The sequence below is a fragment of the Pongo abelii genome, chromosome 2, assembly GCF_028885655.2.
Source record: "Pongo abelii isolate AG06213 chromosome 2, NHGRI_mPonAbe1-v2.0_pri, whole genome shotgun sequence".
NCBI lineage: Eukaryota > Metazoa > Chordata > Mammalia > Primates > Hominidae > Pongo > Pongo abelii.
The window spans coordinates 126,460,736-126,480,818 of NC_085928.1; the positions used below are offsets into that span (position 1 = coordinate 126,460,736).

Here is a 20,083-nt window from a genome sequence, read left to right on the forward strand (position 1 = left end):
GATAAGTGCCTAACCCAATTCAGTGATTGGGATGTGGCTAGGGGTGGGCAGTTCAGAAAGGTTTGTAAGAGGAATTAACATTGAAAATGCAAGATCAACAGGAGCAAGTCAAGCTAAAAAGAACAGAAGAGAAAAATGTTCCAAACTGAGGAAAGTGTGCAAAGACTCTCAAGGAAAGAAGTGTTGGTAGGTTTGGAAAAGTCTGAAGAACTTCAATCTGGCTAATCAAGTGCAAGGGTAAAAAGTGAGGTTGCAAACACAGGAAGAGGTTAATGTGGACCTCTTTACTTTTTTAGGCAAAATTAATGGGGTTGGCCTTGATCCTGACAGCAAAGGGAGGCCACTTAAATGTTAAGCAGTGAGATGACATGAAATTGTCTTTAGAACAAAAGATTCCCAACTGGGGTAGGCTCATTCACTGGGGTTCAAGGTGTCAGAGGCACGAACAGTTTTTTATAATTAATTTTAAGGTGGTCACCTTCCTTTCATACTCTTTCTACTACAGAATGCACACACTGTGATGAAGGCATCATATGGTTTTCCTTTTCCTCTTGCCCTAGCATAATTATCTTTCTCCCTCTTTTATTTTTATTTATTTATTTTTTTTTTATGAGGCATATCACTCATTCATTCTGAACCTTGCTTTGGTGAGTTATCCAGGGGCACCAAACAGATGGACAATTCAAAATATTGGTACTGGTGAAGACTCCTCTTGTCAAGACACAATAAACTCACTTGTAAGATTTGAGATTTGTCCTTGTATTAAAAATATTTTTATTAGGGGCAAAATGTGGTATCAGAAATAGCGTGTTAGAATGTTTTGGAATCAAATATCTTGCAGAGCAAAGATGCTGGAGTAATGATAATTTTTACCTATTGATTTTGTTTCTTTCATTCCTGAACTATCATCAAAGAATGCAATGCACCTGAAAAGAAAAAAAATTTGATTAAACACATTGATGAGGGTGGCACCTTACTTCATCCAGGAAACAAGTCAAAGATCCCTGCTTTATCTATTTTAGTATTGGAGCATTCCAAATTGTAAAAAGCATGTTAGGAAGTAAGAATCTGCGACAAAGTGAACCCTCTGGATATTTTCCCCCTCCTGGGTAAGGAGAAAGAATACCAATACCAATGAGAGAATTCCCCTTCACCTGTGTTTTCAGCTGTCTTGTTGGTCTGATTTCAAGGAGAAAAAAGTGGAAAATAATTGATTCATTTTCTAAAGATTTTACAGCTTCAGTGAAAGGAACATATAACAAAGGTAAGTTGGTGTTTTACATTTTGATTCAGATTGTGGAGAAACAATTTCATTATTTTTCCTAAGAAATTACTGAATACTGTAAACACACTCACTTTTTACTTGACCAAGGTTCCTGCTGTCAGTCATCGACATCTTTAGTCATCTATACATTCCTCCTATTTATTACAATAAGAATAACAAAATAAATATGCTGTAGCTTATACTATAAATAATACAATGACCAGCCATCATTAATACATGGCGATACCTTCTCTTCTGTTTGCCACTAATTTTTGCAAAATACATTTATCCAATGTCCTGAACCTAAAATCTGCCTCCATTTATTATGATTAATTCTACTGTCTCAAATGTGCATTTGCTGCTCTAGTTCTGTATTTGTTTTCATCATGAAATGACATTACTGTACTATCTATATATAATAATCCTCAAGAGCCTGTCTTCATGTCAACCTGCTATGCTTTTTAAAGCATCAGGAAATGACCTGGAAAACTAAACCGTGGCACAAATACCAAGATATTTTCTTAAACAGATGACAGAAAATATCCTAATGTGAAATGTGGGAATATATATATATATACACACACACAGAGAGAGAGAGAGAGTACAAGCATGTGCCTGACTTTGACTAATTTTAGATTCATGAATCAGACATCTTCAAATGAAAGAGTAAAACTAATTGTCATATAAGTTTAGCTAAAGCTTTTTTAGTATACTTCTCAGATATTGGCCAAATAAAGAACTCTAATGACTGGTAAAACTCACAAGTTACAGGATGTCCAATGGTTTGCTTTTCATAAGATTAAAGGAGGATCTAATTAAGTTGCTAACTCATAAATCATTGTAAAGTAATTTTAAATAACATATCATGTGATTTTTGGTATGTTACTTGGAAAACATTTAAAGAAATAGCTGTCATTGCTATAATAAAATTCTTTCTTGGCCCATATAGGTATTTATGGGATCAACGCTTCTCAAAAATTATATGTATAAGGTCAAACATAGGCATAGAATTTATTATGAATCCTAATTCTAGAAATAAGTAATGTTTATCCATAGGCACATAAACTAATTTAAAAAAGATATTTATCTCATTAAGAGGTGGTTTTCATGCAATATTTTATATTTAGTAAACATTTTTCTAAATATATATTTATTGTTTTCATTAATTATATTGAATGATATGTATAATAGCAAATCAATCTGTAAGAAATTATTTAATACTTAGAGCCTTATGGATACAGGAAATGAAAACTTCAGCATATATATATATATATATATATATATATATATATGCTTTTGCTGCAGTAACAGAATAATCAATAAAAGACTAAAAATTATTCTGTTAAGATAAAATCTGTGGAGGAAGTATAATAGAAATATAAGTTTGAGAAAAAAACCATAAAATCACCAACTCTTAGAGAAGAACTTGTGAACTTGTTCAGGTATTTTTAAAGAGGCCAATGGCAGGCATTAAATGACTTTTGAGGACACAACTGTGTCCTCTTTTGAATGTATCCAAATAAATGTTCTTTATATTTTCTGTATCACTGTTTACATTGTATCAGATATTTTAGCCTTTGAAATTATTTAAATTTACAGTAAAATAAGTTTTACTTAAACATTACATATAATTAAACATTACATATAATTTTGAAAATTTCTATGGGGGGTTTGTAGGCAAAAAACGCTTAAAGACCACCGTTTGAAACATCTTTTTTTTTATTTTAATTTTTTTCATTTAAAATTTTTTTTATTATTATACTTTTAAGTTTTAGGGTACATGTGCACAACGTGCAGGTTAGTTACATATGTATACATGTGCCATGTTGGTGTGCTGCACCCATTAACTCGTCATTTAACATTAGGTATATATCCTAATGCTATCCCTCCCCCCTCCCCCCACCCCACAACAGGCCCCGGTGTGTGATGTTCCCCTTCCTGTGTCCATGTGTTCTCATTGTTCAATTCCCACCTATGAGTGAGAACATGCGGTGTTTGGCTTTTTGTCCTTGCGATAGTTTGCTGAGAATGATGGTTTCCAGCTTCATCCATGTCCCTACAAAGGACATGAACTCATCATTTTTTATGGCTGCATAGTATTCCATGGTGTATATGTGCCACATTTTCTTAATCCAGTCTATCATTGTTGGACATTTGGCTTGGTTAGGAGAATGAATAGAAAGGGGCAAGATGTAAGCAACAAGACATGCTAGTAGGATGTTGTGATATATGAAGCAAGACAGGTATTGCCCAAACTGGGGCGGGCCAGTGAGGATGAATGGAAGGAGACAAATCCAAGAAATGTTTGGGAGGTAGAATTAATAGAACATGGTGAGAGATTAGGTGTGTGAGTGCATAAGCAGGAAGAGTAAAGGACGACACCCAGGTATCCACCTGGGTGGCTGAATGAATAGCTCTTCAGTCACCAAGAGTGGAAAGCCTAGTGAAGGAGTAGGCTTGGGAGACAGAGAGTGGTGCCCTAATTATGTGTACATGCATGTGTATATGTGTATGTGATATGGTTTGGATCTGTTCCCACCAAATCTCATGTGGAATTATAATCTCTAATGTTGGAGGTGAGAAACTAATGTTTCAAAAAGGAAGGATATTGTGTGGTGTCGAATGTTATTAAGAAGTCAAGGTGAAGAAAAATGGGAAAGATCTGGACCAGGGTGGTTTCAGGAAAGAAAGGGCAACAGAAGTTACCAGTGGGTTGCAGGTGGGAAAATAGGTATGTGTATATACCTACATCACTACACACATTCAAGGTGGGCAATAATAACTACAAGGTCAAACAGTTGACAGAATATTCACTTCGTGCTGATAAATGATTGCTAATTAGTGTAATTTTTATTTTCTGTATAACAAAGAAATGTGTGACTAATTTATAAATTGAAAATCATGCTTTTTCTTGCTTTTCATAACCACCTTTTTTCATAAAAATGCAACTTGATGGCAACTTTTGTCTCATCATTTACTATTAGCATTTATTCAATAGACAAGGGTGCTTACTTAGTATGAAACACTACTAATTAGGGGCAGGGTAATAAGTCAGATATGTAGCCAGATTTCAAGGCATTAGAGGGCAGTTAAGATGTCCTTAAAATACTACACTATAAGGCTATATGATATATGTGCCACTAATATACACTTTGGCTTTAAAATATAAATATGGATAGATACTTTTATTCTAAAGGCTTTTAATACAAGGTACATAGAATATTGGTTTTAAACATTCGATTATTAGATCTGCATTCCTCCAAGAGTGTCATTGTCTTTTTCCAATGATCATTTCTTAAACTTTACACACAGGTAATTTAGAAAATTAGCAAGATAATGAATATAGGGTCCTACCTCCTTATATGGTTTGGCTATGTCTCCACCCAAATCTCATCTTGAATTGTAGTTCTAATAATTTCCATGTGTGGTGGGAGGGACCAGGTGGGAAGTAATTGAATCATGGGGGCAGTTTCCCCCATGCTATTCTCGTAATAGTAAGTTCTCACAAGATCTGATGGTTTTATAAGGGGCTTCCCACTTTGCTCTGCTCTCATTCTTTCCTTCCTGCCCTTATGTGAAGAAGGACATGTTTGCTTCCCCTTGTGCCATGACTGTAAGTTTCCTGAGGCCTCCCAAGCCCTGTAGAACTGTGACCCAATTAAACTTTTTTCTTTAAGAGTTACTCATTCTTGAGTATGTCTTTATTAGCAACTTGAAAACGAACTAATACACCTCCCAATTTAGATTTTTATACATCAGACTATCAAAAGAGACTTTGCTGTGATAGACTGAATATTCAAATATGTATTCAGATTATTCTGCATTTTAAATGGAAATTACAAGGTCCAGAGGAAAAAATTGACAGTTCACTCAAATGTGATTATCGCTTCTTGGCTCCCTTTTGCAGGTGGTCTTGAACTGTACCTCTCTTTTCCTTTTTAACCTCTTGTATTTAAAACTCCTTAATTAGGGGGAAATCTAAAATTTTCTTCTTTCTTTTTTGAGGAGTCCTGCAATTAAAAAGTTGAGAATCTGCCTAGATGTTTGAGGAGCACAGATTACACTGAACAATCCACTCTTAATAATTAAATAGAATGTTATAATCATAAATAGCTCTGCCTTGCAGTCATTTCTGTAATTTTGTCTGACATTCATATTGTCATTTGATTAGTTAATCATCCATTTTCAAAGGTGTGAATGTGTTTTCACACTTCTGCTAAGACAGTGTTAACTATGAAACTATAGATAGCAATAGAGATTAATTATCTATTGCACAGTTCCCACACATTGTGCTTATCAGATAGAGGAAAAGAGTGCAAGCCTTAACACAGGTGTGATTTTAAAAAATGGGAAAAAAGCTACTTGGTCAAATGAGCTTAAGGAGTACTTTCAACTGATCTTTAAAATGTTAACAGCATTTACACTTTTAATTTCATTTCATAAAACAATTGATCTCTCATGTATAACAAGGCTTGTTTCCTGAGTGAATTGGTGCATATCTTCAGTTACAAATGTGGAGGCATTTTACAAATGAGTCAGTCTTTCATGGAATTAGAAAATGGAACAGAAACTCTTTTTCAGGTTTTAACAGTTGCTATAACTTCAATAGGGCAAAGCCAGAAATTATAGACTTGTCCTCTGAAAGGTAAATTAAATACAGCGAAACTTCTAAGCAGTCGAGTAACTCAAAATAATAATGAAAATATAATAATAAATGGAGAACTTACTATTATAAGCACAATAATAATAATGACCTCTCCAACTGACTTTTGATTTGCTGCTGCTCCCTTACCCTTGTGATGAAGTCTGTTAATTTAGAATCTGCCTTACCACTTCTTTGGAGATCTGATTTTGCTATTTCAGTGAATTAGCTTTGAAGTGAAGGGTATTGTGACTGAAATGAGACACTAAGGGATAGAAGTTGATCTTTAACCACATTCACTTTTGAAGTAAAAATAAGCTCAGATTTTAATCCACCATGAAAGATAACAATTTCTAGATTAGTATTAGCTTTGGTCCTACACTTGATCATTAATGTTGTTAGTCTTCTTTAAAACGTAAACCAAGCACTGAAAATGAAAACTAAAATTTGCTTCTCTCATTCAGAAAAATGACTCTTTCATCTCATATGCTTTCTTGCTTCTTTAGATATGTGGATGCAAACATTCTTCCAGGCATGTTTCTGTATGGACAGACACTCAAACAAGGTTGTTGCTCAGAGATCTGCAAGCTTGTATCAATGCCTTTCCAACTGTTTTCTAAGTGCCTCCCATTATAAATCCATAGCCCCAAATTGCTCCTTTCTTCTTGGTTTGGGTATGACATAAGGCAAGCAAATTTAAGCCACTAGGTTTTGGTAGAAGAAAAATGAGATAAAAATCCAAGTAGCTGGACCGGGAGCATAGCATTCCAACATTTCTAATCAGTCTATTGGTAACATACTATTTTGCATCATTGCACATGGGCTAGTCAATTCATATTTAATTACTCTTTCCTAATCTAAATTCTCAACTCCATGCTACTGTACTACCAGTCAATAAATAAGAATGACTATAATTTATCACCATGACCCCCCTTACATGTAGGACACTTTAGTTCTCAGGCCTAATCTGACCTTCCTAGAAGGCCTCAATTAACCACACATCTGAAAATGCTTAGCTCCAGCAGCATCACAGATATGTTTACAACTTTATGACAGCAAACATGTCAGTGTTGGCAGAAAATTGGTTGAAAAGAAGAGAGGGAAATGTGACCAAGACCAGTGACTCGTTCCTCTCAAAGAGATTCCAGAAAAGAAACTTCATCTTCATTGAGCATGTCTCCTGAGGAAAGGGAGTGCCATGCCCTCATGAGCTTATTTCAGCCCTACTACTTGCCCATCTGCAGACCTAAGAGAGAGCAAGTGCAAATGGGTTGACAGAAAGGTCTGTGTGGGGTCTGGGAAATGAAGATGTCTTTCTTTGGAGGAGATCTTGAGGATTAAGATTTTGAATGCTGGCTGGGTGTGGTGGCTCATGCCTGTAATCCCAGTACTTTGGGAGGCTGAGGCAGGCAGATCACGAGGTTAAGAGACCAAGACAATCCTGGCCAACATGGTGAAACCCTGTCTCTACTAAAAATACAAAAATTAGCTGGGTGTGGTAGCGCACGCCTGTAGTCCCAGCTACTCAGGAGGCTGAGGCAGGAGAATTGCTTGAACCCAGGAGGCGGAGGTTGCAGTGAGCCAAGATTGTGCCACTGCACTCCAGCCTGGTGACAGAAGGAGACTCCATCTCAAAAAAATGAAAGAAAAGAAAAGAAAAAAAGATTTTGAATGCTTTGACCAACTCCAAAAGTAGAGCACACTTTCATAAAAGCATCACATTTAACAATGTGCTCATTAGAGCAAACATTGGCTGGCCTCATTATCTATAGGCTCTCAAATTTGGGGTAAAAAATTTAACAACTCTGAAGTTCCTCTTAAATTCACAATTGGTTCTTAAACAGAATGGTTCCCTGGGGGTGTAAAGCAGATGACTTTTCATACTTAGGAAGAGTCTAAACCAGAGAAGGCTCTATGGATGACATGAATCTTCTTTTTACCTCATCTTTGGAACATTCTCCAGAACAATTTTGAGACCTACCAGCATCATTGAGAGATTTAGAAGTATAAATCAGTATTGCCCTAAGGTAAGCTCACCTGTATTAATGCCCTTTCACTTTTCTACTCACTATTTATAAATACCATTTATAAATAGCTGAGATTCAACAATAAAACAAAATCAGTTTTGTTAGATCTCAGTACTTTTTCTGTGTTTGTTTTTTTTTGTTTATTATGTTACATATAATTCCTTTTTGATAGAATTCCTATAGGAATAATGATGAATAATATTGCATATTTATATTTTATGCCTCACATGTACTCTGTGCTAGACACTCAACTAAACACTTTATAATCTCCGAACAAATTTATGACATAGGTATTATCAACCACACTTAACAAATGACAAAAATGAATTACAGAAAGTTGGAATAATTTACTCATGATTACACAACACAGAGAATGCCCATAATAGCTAAAAGTAGGCGATGCTAATTTGTTGGTTGGGTAAAGAATGGTGACATTGCAATGCTTCTTATTAGTCTTCAAGTAACATACTAATTTTGTACCATATATCAAGTCTCCAAAGATTGTCCCCCAATGAACCAAACTTCCTTGTTTCTCCTCACCCCCTCGCCCTTGGCCTTCAGGTCCTGTGACTCACTCATAGCTAGTAGAATGTGGCAGAAGGAATACATTGTAGGTCTTCCAAGCCCAGGTCAGAATAAGCTTAGGAGCTTCTGCTTTGGTTCCTTGGAATACATTCCCCGGAAGTCCTAATGTGCTTTGTAAGAATTCCAACTCCCTGAGGCAGTTATGCTGGAGAGGTCACATGTAGGTACTCAAGTTAAGTCCAGACTTCCAACCACCCCCACCAAAATGCTTCAGACATATGAAGAAGCTGTCTTGGACCTTCCAAACCAACCCATTTGCTGCAACTCAGTACCAATGAGTTAGCTCAGTCAATGTAACATGGAGCAGAAGAATCACTCTGCTGAGCCCTGCCAAAATTCCTGACCCACAAAAAAATGAGGTATAATTAAATGACTGTTGTTCAAAACCATTACATTTTGGCATAATTTCTTGTACAGCAATGGTTCCTGGAAAAGGGATGCTCCATAACAAAAACGTTAAACATATGATATTGGCTTTGGAACTGGGCAGTGGGTGAATGTTGAAAGAGCCTCAAGGAGACTGGAAATGAAAGCTCAAAGGGCCTCAAGAGGCCACTGCTGAGGGCTCCTATGATGAGGAGGAAAGTGCTATTTGAGAATGAGGGGAAAAGGATCCTTGTTATGTTGTGTCACGTAGTTTGTCAACACTGCTGTCTGTGGTAACTGGGAAAATAGAAAGAATAAATATATAAAGCACTCATGGACTTGGCTGTGGAGATTTCCAGGCAGAATGTAGAAAGTTCCAACTGGCTGCTTCTACTGATTGTGATAATTTATAAGTTAACTTCTTAACTGCTTGTAAGAAGAGAGAGAGGAAATAAAGAATTAACTGTTAAGTTTTTGAGTCAAATTTAGAGGAAAGAGAAAATATTCAGGACTTGCTTTCTTGAAGATAAAACTGTTTTCCATCCCCTGTGTCTTGTAGTAAAATATTTCAGAGTAATAAACAGCAGGATAAAATCTAGAGCTATCAACAGAACATGATCTCAGGGTAAATATTTCAAGTACGTAGATGTAAGACCCTTTGTTAATATCTCAAAAAGATTTAAAGACAGCCTTTTATAGACCCTTCAGCTAAAGAATATGGATTTTAGAAATCTTAAAGTTGTTTTTCCATAGCAGACTTACACATGGCCCAGATATAGAAGGGCTCATCTCAGAAAAATGTCAGTGTATCTTTGTTTATAGGAGTTTTTTATAAATTGATACACAACTCTATAAAATTGTTAAAGGAATCAAAGCAGTTTGGAATGAGAGATAACATAAAATTAATTTATATGGTTAAGAAGCAGACTAAGAAAGCTACCTTGCTGCAAACACAGACCTTTTTAAATTGTTGTGAAATAATAATTCAGAGGGAAGATCCTAGAGCCCAGAGGTCAAAGCTAAGAGCCACAGATAATCACTCACAGCAGAACTAGACCCTTATCAAAGGGATTTGTGCCATGTGCCAGACTGGGCTTCAGAATTGCTATGGATCTGTGACTGCTATGCTTTTGTTCCCTTCCTTTTTGAGTGGGACTGTCTATTATGGTCATCCAATCTCTTTCTCACTATTTTAGGTTGAGAACACTTTTCTTGTTAACTTACAGGTTCTGATCAACAGGATCTACACTCAGTGACCTATACTCAAGAAACGTTACCTGAGTATCAGCAGCTAGATGTGTGCTATGGATTGGACTGTGTTACCCAAAATTAATATGATAAAGCCCTAACCCTCAGTGGGACTATATCTGATGATAGGGTCTTAGTAGGTAATCAAGGATAAATGAGGTCATAAGGGTGAGGTTCCGATTCAATAGGACTATGGCCTTATAAGAAGAGGAAGAGAGCACTTTCTCTCTCTCTCTCTCTCTGCCATGTGATGACATTGAGAAATTGCGGTCATCTGCAGTCCAGAAAGAGAGCCTTCACCAGAAATGAACATTGTTGAATCTTGATCTTGGACTTTGCATCTTCCAGAACTGTGAGAAAAAAAATTTCTGTTGTTTAAGGCATCCAGTCCATGGTATTTTTTTATGGCGACCTGAGCTAGGTAATACAACCTTATTTAGATGACAATATTTAATGCCTTGAGCCTGAGGCTGATGCTGTAATGAGCTAAGACATTCTTGGCAGAGAATGAGTGTATTTTACATGTGGGAGGAATATAAATAATTTTTTTTTTTTTTTTTTTGCCAAAGAGTATATGGTGTGGATTAAAGTGACTGAAAATTCTTTGCTATTCCCCCCATTGAGGGGTAGGCATTCATATCCCTTCCCCTTGAATCTGGGAAGGCTCCATGACTGTTTTGACCCATAGAATACAGAAGTGACACTTGTCAGTTTTGGGCCCAGGCCTTAAGAAATCTGAATTTCCATTTTCTTATTTTCTTCCAAAACATTTATTCTTAGAAACCAGTTGCCATGATGTGAGGAAGCTCAAGCAACCCTATGGAGAAAGGGTTTCCCATGGGGAAAGATATCCAGATCCCTGTCTAACAGCTTCAATTGAGCACCCACCTGAAATAAGCATCAACCTGTCAACCATGTGAGTGAGCTGTCTTGGAAGTGGACCCTCCAGCCACAGCTGAGTCATTCAAGCTGATGAGTAGAGACAAGCTATTTCCACTATGCCTTAACAAAATTGCAGATTTGTGGGCAAAACAAATAATTTTTGTTGTTTAAAGCTACTAAATTTTGGAGGAGTTTGTTATATAACAATAGACAACCAGAAAACCATGACATATGAATTATCAATTTATCATTGAGTTGTTGGTTATCTTTCTACCTCTGAAAATTAAATACCTAGCCAGTCATGATAAAGAGTAAGGTAAAATAAGTATGAAAATATGAGAAATATATATGAAAAATCAAGGATGAGCAGAAAATAGGATCAGAAATGAGGCTTTGCATACCACAAATTCTTAATTTGGAAAACTTTGTCAATTTCTAATAAAGTTAAACATACATCCGACCTATGAGTCAGCAATTTTACTCTTATGTATATACTCAAAGAATATCAAATAAAGACATATGTCCACCTTTTGGATGCTCATAGCAGCTTCATTCATAATGATTCCCAAATGGAAACAATGGAAATGTCATTAAACAATAAATGAAGCCAAACACATGAGACTACATATTGTATGATTTCATTGATATTAAGTTCAAAAACATGCAAATTAAACTACGGTAACAGGAGTTGTAGTATGGCTGGCTACCTTTGGAGGAAAAGGAAATGACTAGGAAGGATCACTTTAAAAAATCTTCTGTAGTGATAGGATCTTTTATATATTGACCTGGGTAATAGTTACATGGATGTATACATATGTAAAATTAATTGTGCTATACACTAAAGGTTTGTGCATTTGACTGTGTCAATTATTTCACATTTAAAAATAAATAAACTGGTATTGTACTAGAAAATCCAGATATGGCTATACTCTACTATTTACTCAGGCACACACAGGCTTTATTAGTCCATTTTCATGCTCCTGATAAAAACATACCTGAGACGGGATAATTTATAAAGAAAAAGGTATTTAATGGGCTCACAGTTCCACATGGCTGGGCAGGCCTCACAATCATGGCAGAAGGCCAAAGGCATGTCTTACATGGTGGCAGGGAAGAAAGAATAAAAGCCAAGTGAAAAGGGAAACCCCTTATAAAACCGTGCGATCTCGTGAGACTTATTTGCCACCATGAGAACAATATGGGGGAACCACCCTCGTGATTCAATTATCTCCCACCAGGTCCCTCCTACAACATGTGGGAATTATGGGAGCTACAATTCAAGATGAGATTTGGTTGAGGACACAGCCAAACCATATCACAGCCACAGAGAAAATTCTCTTAGTGCTTCATTATTCTTAGGGTCAATCATCAGGAGGACTTAATAGGGCTTTTCTCTCTTCCTTTTCTCTGCCTAATAGCTAAGAGGGAGCTGAATTTTTGTATATGTGAATCCAATACAAATCCTGTGATTTGATCAGTGCTATTGTATTTCTTATTTTCTGTTAGAATACTCTTTCACTGTTTTATTGTTTGTTTGTTTAGAGACAGGGTCTTATTCTGTCACCCAGGCTGGAGTGCAGTGGTGCAATCACAGCTTACTTTAACCTCAAACTCCTGGGATCAAGCAATCTTCGGCCTGGCCTGCCCAAAGTGCTGAGATTACAGGTGTGAGTCACTGTGCTTGGCCATCTTTCACTTCTTATCATTTTCTTTGGAGGTTCTTGCCTTATATTTTCTCTTGGCATTTCAACTTTGACTTTTCTCCATTTTGGAATTTATCATTCTTCATTATCACTTTTACTTTATAATCTTGCAATGTCAGCATTTCCCAAATCAAGCTTCAAATCACAGTCTCACAATTTACAAACAATTAGAGCCATATTTAATTCCGGCACTCACTGGCATTACGTATTTTAACTCAATTTGTAGCAGATTAGTTATTAAACTATAAAAAATAACATTGCTTTATGCATTAAATTATATTTTATTTTCAAATGCATAATCTGAGGTGTGGTTTCTTTTTGTTTGCCTTTTTTTGCTTGAGAATAATTCACTGCATACTGCATGTTCCAAATTTAAACCTGACATCTAGATAGAAAACTGACAAACAGGAAATGATAAAAGGAAGAGGCTCTTCCTACCATGTTTGATACCATCAAAACAGACACTTTCTGTAAAACTCTTTTTCTTTTTTTGAGGGCAAAAAGGGGTGGGACAGTAACAATGTCAGTTTATACACTTACCCCTTAGTGACTATGTTAATTAAAGTGATTGCACAATTACTACAGTCTCTCCCAAGACTTGCTTTATAATTTGGTCTATATCAAATTTTTTGATCCAGATTTTGTTCAGATTATTTAGCTCTTACACCCTTTGCCCGAAGATTTACAAAGCAATCATAATAAAAAGTAATGAGTCTCTTTCATTTATTTATTTATTTAGTTAGTTAGTTAGTTAGTTAGTTAGTTATTTTTTTTTTGAGATGGAGTCTCACTCTATTGCCCAGGCTGGAGTGCAGTGGGGCAATCTCAGCTCTCTGCAACCTCTGCCTCCCAGGTTCAAGCAATTCTCCTGCCTCAGCCTCTGAGTAAATGGAACTACAGGCACACGCCACCATGCCCAGTTAATTTTTGTATTTTTTTGGTGGATACGGGGTTTCACCATGTGCCAGGCTGGTCTTGAACTCCTGACCTCAAGTGATCTGCCAGCCTCAACCCCCCAAAGTGTTGGGTTTATAGGCATGAGCCACCACACCCAGCCATGAGTCCCTTTTAGAGCACTGTTCCTGTATAGGGTGTCTGACAACTCCTGTTGGAGGGTCTCACCCAGTCAGGTGGCATGGGGAACAGGACCTATTTAACGAAGCACTTTGACTGTCCCTTGGTGGAGGGATTGTGTTTCTCTGGGGGGAACTCACTTGTCTGGGCTGCCTGGATTCCTCAGAACTACCAGCAGGAAACGCTAAGTCTGCTGGCCCATAGAGACTGCAGCTGCCCCTCCCACTAGGGGCTCAGGCCCAGGGAAATAAGGGTTCTGTCCCTGAGCCCTGAGCCTCTGGCTGGAGTTGTTAGATTTCTTGCAGGGAGGCCCGTTGTAGTGAGGAAGGATGGGTCAGGGTCAGTCCTAAAGAGGCATTCTGGCCACAGTCTGCCACAGCTGGTACGTTGGGCTGTGGGGGACACCTCTTGGGACCAAGTTGTCCAGCCTCACTGGCTCCAACAAAGGAAAAGTGTGGCCTGGAGCTATAGAGATGCATGCTGCCTTTCCCCAGTACAGGGAGCTTAGCATGTTAGGTAGTTATGAGTCCCTGTGCTGGCTGCTGCCCCTTCCCCAAGGAGCTGAAACAGCTTAGAGAGCAGGAAGCCACAGATGTGGTACTGGTTGCCCCCTCCCCGCTGGGAACTCAGCAGGCTTAAGCATATTCCAGTTTAGAGGCTGTTGAGAATCTGCGTGGCTCCAGGGTTGGGACCCTAGGCCCCAATGGCATGGGTTCGCAAGTGGGATCTTCTGATCCAGGGGTTATACAGTTCTACGTAAAAAGCACAGTTTCCCTGGCTGGGTAGCATGCTCACTCACCACCTCCCTTAGCTGGGGGGTGAGGGCTCCCCTGACCTGTGTGGCTCTCAGGTAGGCTGCCACACCACACTGCTCTTTTTTCCTCTCTGTGGATCACAGCAGCTGCCTAATCATTCCTGTTGGGAGAACCTGGGTACCTTGGTTGACAGTGCGGGATTCACACGGTATTATGGTTCTTTTCAATGGGAGCCACTGATGGTCAGAGGCTGCTTCTAGTCAGCCATCTTGGCCCCACCCTCCTAGGGTACTTTTGGTATATAGAATTGATTCTCATTTGGAGGGCTAACCAGTTAGTTATAACAATAATCTTTACATGCCTTAGAGCTATCAAATCATTTTCAGATTCTATATTAATTACTTTGCTTATTTACTTATCCATTAAACAATAATTTATTGAGTGCTTGTGATATTACTCTGTGAGATGCCTGGAATATAATGATGAGAAAAAAACATAATAGACTCTACTCTCATGGAAATTGCGGTCTGGTGGGTTACAAAGATATTAATTAAATAATCAAACAGTATTGTTGAGTATCGTGAAGGGAATGTATGGAATGCTTTGAAAATGTAACAGGGGCATTTCTTGGTGAGTTTGTGTGATAAAGGTAGTGTCCCTGAGGAAGAGATATTTAGTCTTATTAGTCTAAAAGACTAGTAAGAGTGAAAATGAAGAGGGGAGATGGGTGAAATAGAGTGTGTTTTTGTTTCTATTGCTGCTGTAACAAATTACCACAAACGTAGTGGCATAAATGAATACAAATTTATTATCTTACAGTTATGGAGTCCAGAATCTAAAATGGATCAGCTGGGCTGCATTCCTTCTGGGGGCTCTAGGAGAGAATCTGTTTCCTTGTTTTTTCAGCTTCTAGAGACTGCTCACATCCCAGGGCTAAAGTCTCTCTTCCAGTGATGGCAACACCCTAACCACTACTTCTGTGATCATATCTTCTTTCCTGACTCTAATTCTCCTGCCTCCCTCTCATAAGGACTCTGGTGGTTACATTGGCCCCACCTGAATAATCCAAGATAATCTTCCCATTTCAGGATGCTTAATCATATTTTAAAGTCCCTTTGTCACATGAAGTAACATAGTCACAGATTTTGAAGATTAGGACATGGACTTCTTTGCTGGCTATTATTATGTCTACTACAGAGTGGCAGGCAGAGGGGAAAGCATTGATCAAAATCCTGAAATTGAGGGAGCTTTTCTCACTGGAGAAACAGAATGAGGCCACTGTGACTGAAGTGTCAGAGCAAAGGAGCATTTATGGCAGATTAGCAGGACAGAAAGGCCAGGCTAAGTCTTACAGAAATCTGTAGGCTATTTCTAAGATTTAGGTCTATAATTATCCTAGAGGTGCTTGGACACATCTCTATCAAGAAAAGCTTACCTAGGCTGGGGTGGGCAGATCACGAGGTCAGGAGATCAAGACCATCCTGGCCAACATGGTGAAACTCGGTCTCTACTGAAATACAAAAAAAATTAGCCGGGCGTGTTGGTGTGTGCCTGTAGTCCCAGCTACTCGGGAGGCTGAGGCAGGGGAATTGCTTGAACCCGGGAGGTGGAGGTTGCAGTGAGCCGAGATTGCACCGCTGCACTCCAGCCTGGTGACAGAGCAAGACTTGGTCTCCAAAAAAAAAAAAAAAGAAAAGAAAAAAAGAAAAAAGAAAAGCTTACCTAAACAAACTGAGAGGTGACAGCGTGCTGGCAGTCCCCGCAGCCCTCGCTCGCTCTGGCGCCTCCTCTGCCTGGGCTCCCACTTTGGCGGCACTTGAGGAGCCCTTCAGCCCACGTCTGCACTGTGGGAGCCCCTTTCAGGGCTGGCCAAGGCCGGAGCCCACTCCCTCAGCTTGCAGGGAGGTGTGGAGGGAGAGGGGCGAGCAGGAACTGGCGCTGCGCGCGGCGCTTGCGGGACAGCTGGAGTTCCGGGTGGGCGTGGGCTTGGCGGGTCCTGCACTCGGAGCAGCCAGCCGGCCCTGTGTCGGCCCCGGACAATGAGGGGCTTAGCACCCGGGCCAGCGGCTGCGGAGGGTGTACTGGGTCTCCCAGCAGTGCCAGCCCACCGGCGCTGCGCTCGATTTCTCGCCGGACCTTAGCTGCCTTCCCGCGGGGCAGGGCTCGGGACCTGCAGCCCGCCATGCCTGAGCCTCCCACCCCCTCCGTGGGCTCCTGTGCTGCCGGAGCCTCCCCGATGAGCGCCACCCCCTGCTCCACGGCGCCCAGTCCCATCGACCCCCAAGGGCTGAGGAGTGCGGGCGCACGGCGCAGGACTGGCAGGCAGCTCCACCTGCAGCCCAGGTGTGGGATCCACTGGGTGAAGCCAGCTGGGCTCCTGAGTCTGGTGGGGACATGGAGAACGTTTATGTCTAGCTCAGGGATTGTAAATACACCAATCAGCACCCTGTGTCTAGCTCAGGGTTTGTGAATGCACCAGTCAACACTCTGTAGCTAGCTACTCTGCTGGGGCCTTGGAGAACTTTTATGTCTAGCTCCGGGATTGTAAATACACCAATCGGCACTCTCTACTAGCTCAAGGTTTGTAAACACACCAATCAGCACCCTGTGTCTAGCTCAGGGTTTGTGAATGCACCAATTGACACTGTATCCAGCCAATCTAGTGGGGACCTGGAGAGCATTTGTGTGGACACTCTGCATCTAGCTAATCTGGTGGGGACGTGGAGAACCTTTGTGTCTAGCTCAGGGATTGTAAACGCCAATCAGCGCCCTGTCAAAACAGACCACTGGGCTCTACCAGTAATCAGCAGGATGTGGGTGGGGCCAGATAAGAGAATAAAAGCAGGCTGCCCAACCCAGCAGCGGCAAGCCGCTAGGGACCCCTTCCACAGTGTGGAAGCTTTGTTCTTTCGCTCTTTGCAATAAATCTTGCTACTGCTCACTCTTTGGGTCCACACTGCCTTTATGAGCTGTGACACTCACCGCTAAGGTCTGCAGCTTCACTCTTGAAGCCAGCGAGACCACGAGCCCACTGGGAGAAACGAACAACTCCAGACGCGCCGCCTTAAGAGCTGTAACACTCATGGCGAAGGCCTGCAGCTTCACTCCTGAGCCAGCGGGACCACGAACCCACCAGAAGGGGAACACATCCGAACATCAGAAGGAACAAACGCCGGACACGCCGCCTTTAAGAACTGTAACACTCACCGCGAGGGTCCGTGGCTTCATTCTTGAAGTCAGTGAGAACAAGAACCCACCAATTCCGGACACAAAACTTTCAAGGTTGTTTCTAGCCCTGAGGTGCTATGAAATTCAAAATCCCAATTAAAATCAGTAATAATTCAGTTTTGTAAAATGGAGATAATAATAGTACCTGTTGATGTGAAGAAAAAGTTGATTCATTTAAAAGAGTGTCTGGCACGTATGAAGCACCACGTAAATATTGGTATTACGTAACTGTGCAAACTGAAATTTCAGGTGTTAAGAAAAAAGAGAAGGAACTACATTATAGTTGCCCAACTCTGTGGGATTTTAAATGTAAGTTGAGTGAGGTGGAGTGGGTGAAGAATGAGGAAGCAGCGCAATTTAAACTAAAAATAAAATGGCAGGCTAGAGAGTGGAAAAAGAAAAAAAAATGGCTAACTAAATTGTATTCCCTGGTGAATCCAGTTCAAACGGACAAGACAGAATGAGTGCATAATAGAATAAATGAAACACACTTTGAAAATCTGTGGGAATTCTGAGATGTCTTAGGCTACTCTTGATGGAGGTGAAAATTGTAGCGAGGAGAACTCTCGTACAATTGTAGCGAGGACCCATGTTGTATTATCAAAGGACGGGGAACCACTTTATTCAAGCTAAACACTTAGTGCTATCACACTGATGTGACAAAGACTGACACTCAAGCACAGATATGGGGCCATTTTAGTCAAGATAAATACTCCATTGTGTTATAGTCTGGATTGAAATTTGTTAAGGCAGAAAGGCATTGTTTGAAGTTAGCCTGGAATGACAATTTTTCTTACAGGAAGGACTGTACTACTAACTAGTAGGTAGGGCTTAGTTAAAAATCATTTGAGTTTACACTGTCTTGGGTGGGGTTTCCCCAGATACAGGCACCGAGACAAGGGTCTGAGTGTAGGTAGCTTATTTGGAAGGTGATCCCAGGAAGCACTAGCACTATCAGCAGATGAAGTGAGGCAGAGAAGGGAAAGCAGCAAGTGAAGTGTATGCTAATGAGCAGATTGCTGCCATGGACAACTGGAGCCCAGTTCTACTGGAGACCTCTAAGAGATAGTACAGAAACTTCCTTAGGTATTTATATCCAGTACCCATCTGTCATTGGCTGAGGGCCGCTTGGAAGAGATGAGGTCAACACCTGTGGACTAAAGTTGCTCTTCCAGTTAGTGAAGGCCCTCATGTTGTGCGTGAGGTAGGAGCTGTGGCATGTATAGGATGGAGAATGCCAAGAGAACATGGGCATCTGCTATATGCATCTCAAACTTAACATCCTTGGCATCTACTATATATACTGACATGTATATATTATTATTTACATGTCACGGTCAATTCTCTCTTGCTTATCCAATGAAATCACTCTAATAATTTTCTCCTCTCTCTTCTGCAGCTTCAAATTTTTTTCTCTGAACTGAATTTGTCTTTGCGTCAGTACCAAAACATGCTCTTCTGTTTTCCCCATCATTTCATTTATCCTTCTAGTTGATGCCTGATTTCCCTCTTTCCCTTCATAGCAAACTCATTGAAAAAAATACTCAACATCTATCATTATTTTTATATGTTTTTAGTCAATGTCTATAATTTGTTCTTTCTGAAATCAATTAGGAATGTATTTTTGCTCCATTTACTCCAGAAATAGATAATGTCATGATCATCAATAACCTTTGTGTTAAGCCCAATGATTAATTCTCAGTTCTTATTTTACTTGGTGTATCAACAGTATTTGACACAGTTGTACATTCTCTCCTTTGTGCACATCTTTTCCCCCATGCTTGACATTACGGTCTCTTGGTTTTCCTCACACATGACTGCTCCTTATATGTTTCTTTTGCTGAACCTCTGCTGGTCCCTCCTCATTTATTTGACTTCCAGATATTGGAGTTCTTTAACCTCTTTTTCTTTCTGACTACACTTTGGTGCTATCAACTGGTCTAATGCTTTCAAATACCACCTTTATGCTGATGACTTTCAAATTTATATCTTCAGCCAGACTTCTCTTTATAACTTCATTTCATTACAGTGGTTCTTACTTCAGGACGATTATGTCCCTCACCTCTGAACCTGGGGGATACTTAGCGATGCCTGGAGGCTTTTTGGCTGTCACAACTGGAGGATGGGGGGAAAGGTGCTACTTGCATCTAGTGGGCATAGGGCAAAGATGTCACTAAACATCTACCAATGCACAGGACGACACTCAACAACAAAAAGTTACCTGGCCCAATGCCGATAGTGCTGAGGTTCATTCTCATATATACAAGTGAGCATTTAACATCTCCATATGGACATCTAATGAATATTTC

General features: G+C 39.7%; 1 long non-coding RNA gene across 1 annotated transcript in view; it reads right to left on the reverse strand.

Annotated features, from left to right (window-relative positions):
• Positions 1-755: 755 nt before the first annotated feature.
• LOC129058345 (uncharacterized) overlaps positions 756-20,083 on the reverse strand; it is a 49,686-nt gene continuing 30,358 nt past the window's right edge. The window contains exons 3-4 of the long non-coding RNA XR_008523451.2: positions 1,357-1,419; positions 756-926 (exon numbers count right to left, since the gene is read on the reverse strand). This is a non-coding gene — a long non-coding RNA (uncharacterized LOC129058345). The remainder of the gene's footprint in view (positions 927-1,356; positions 1,420-20,083) is intronic.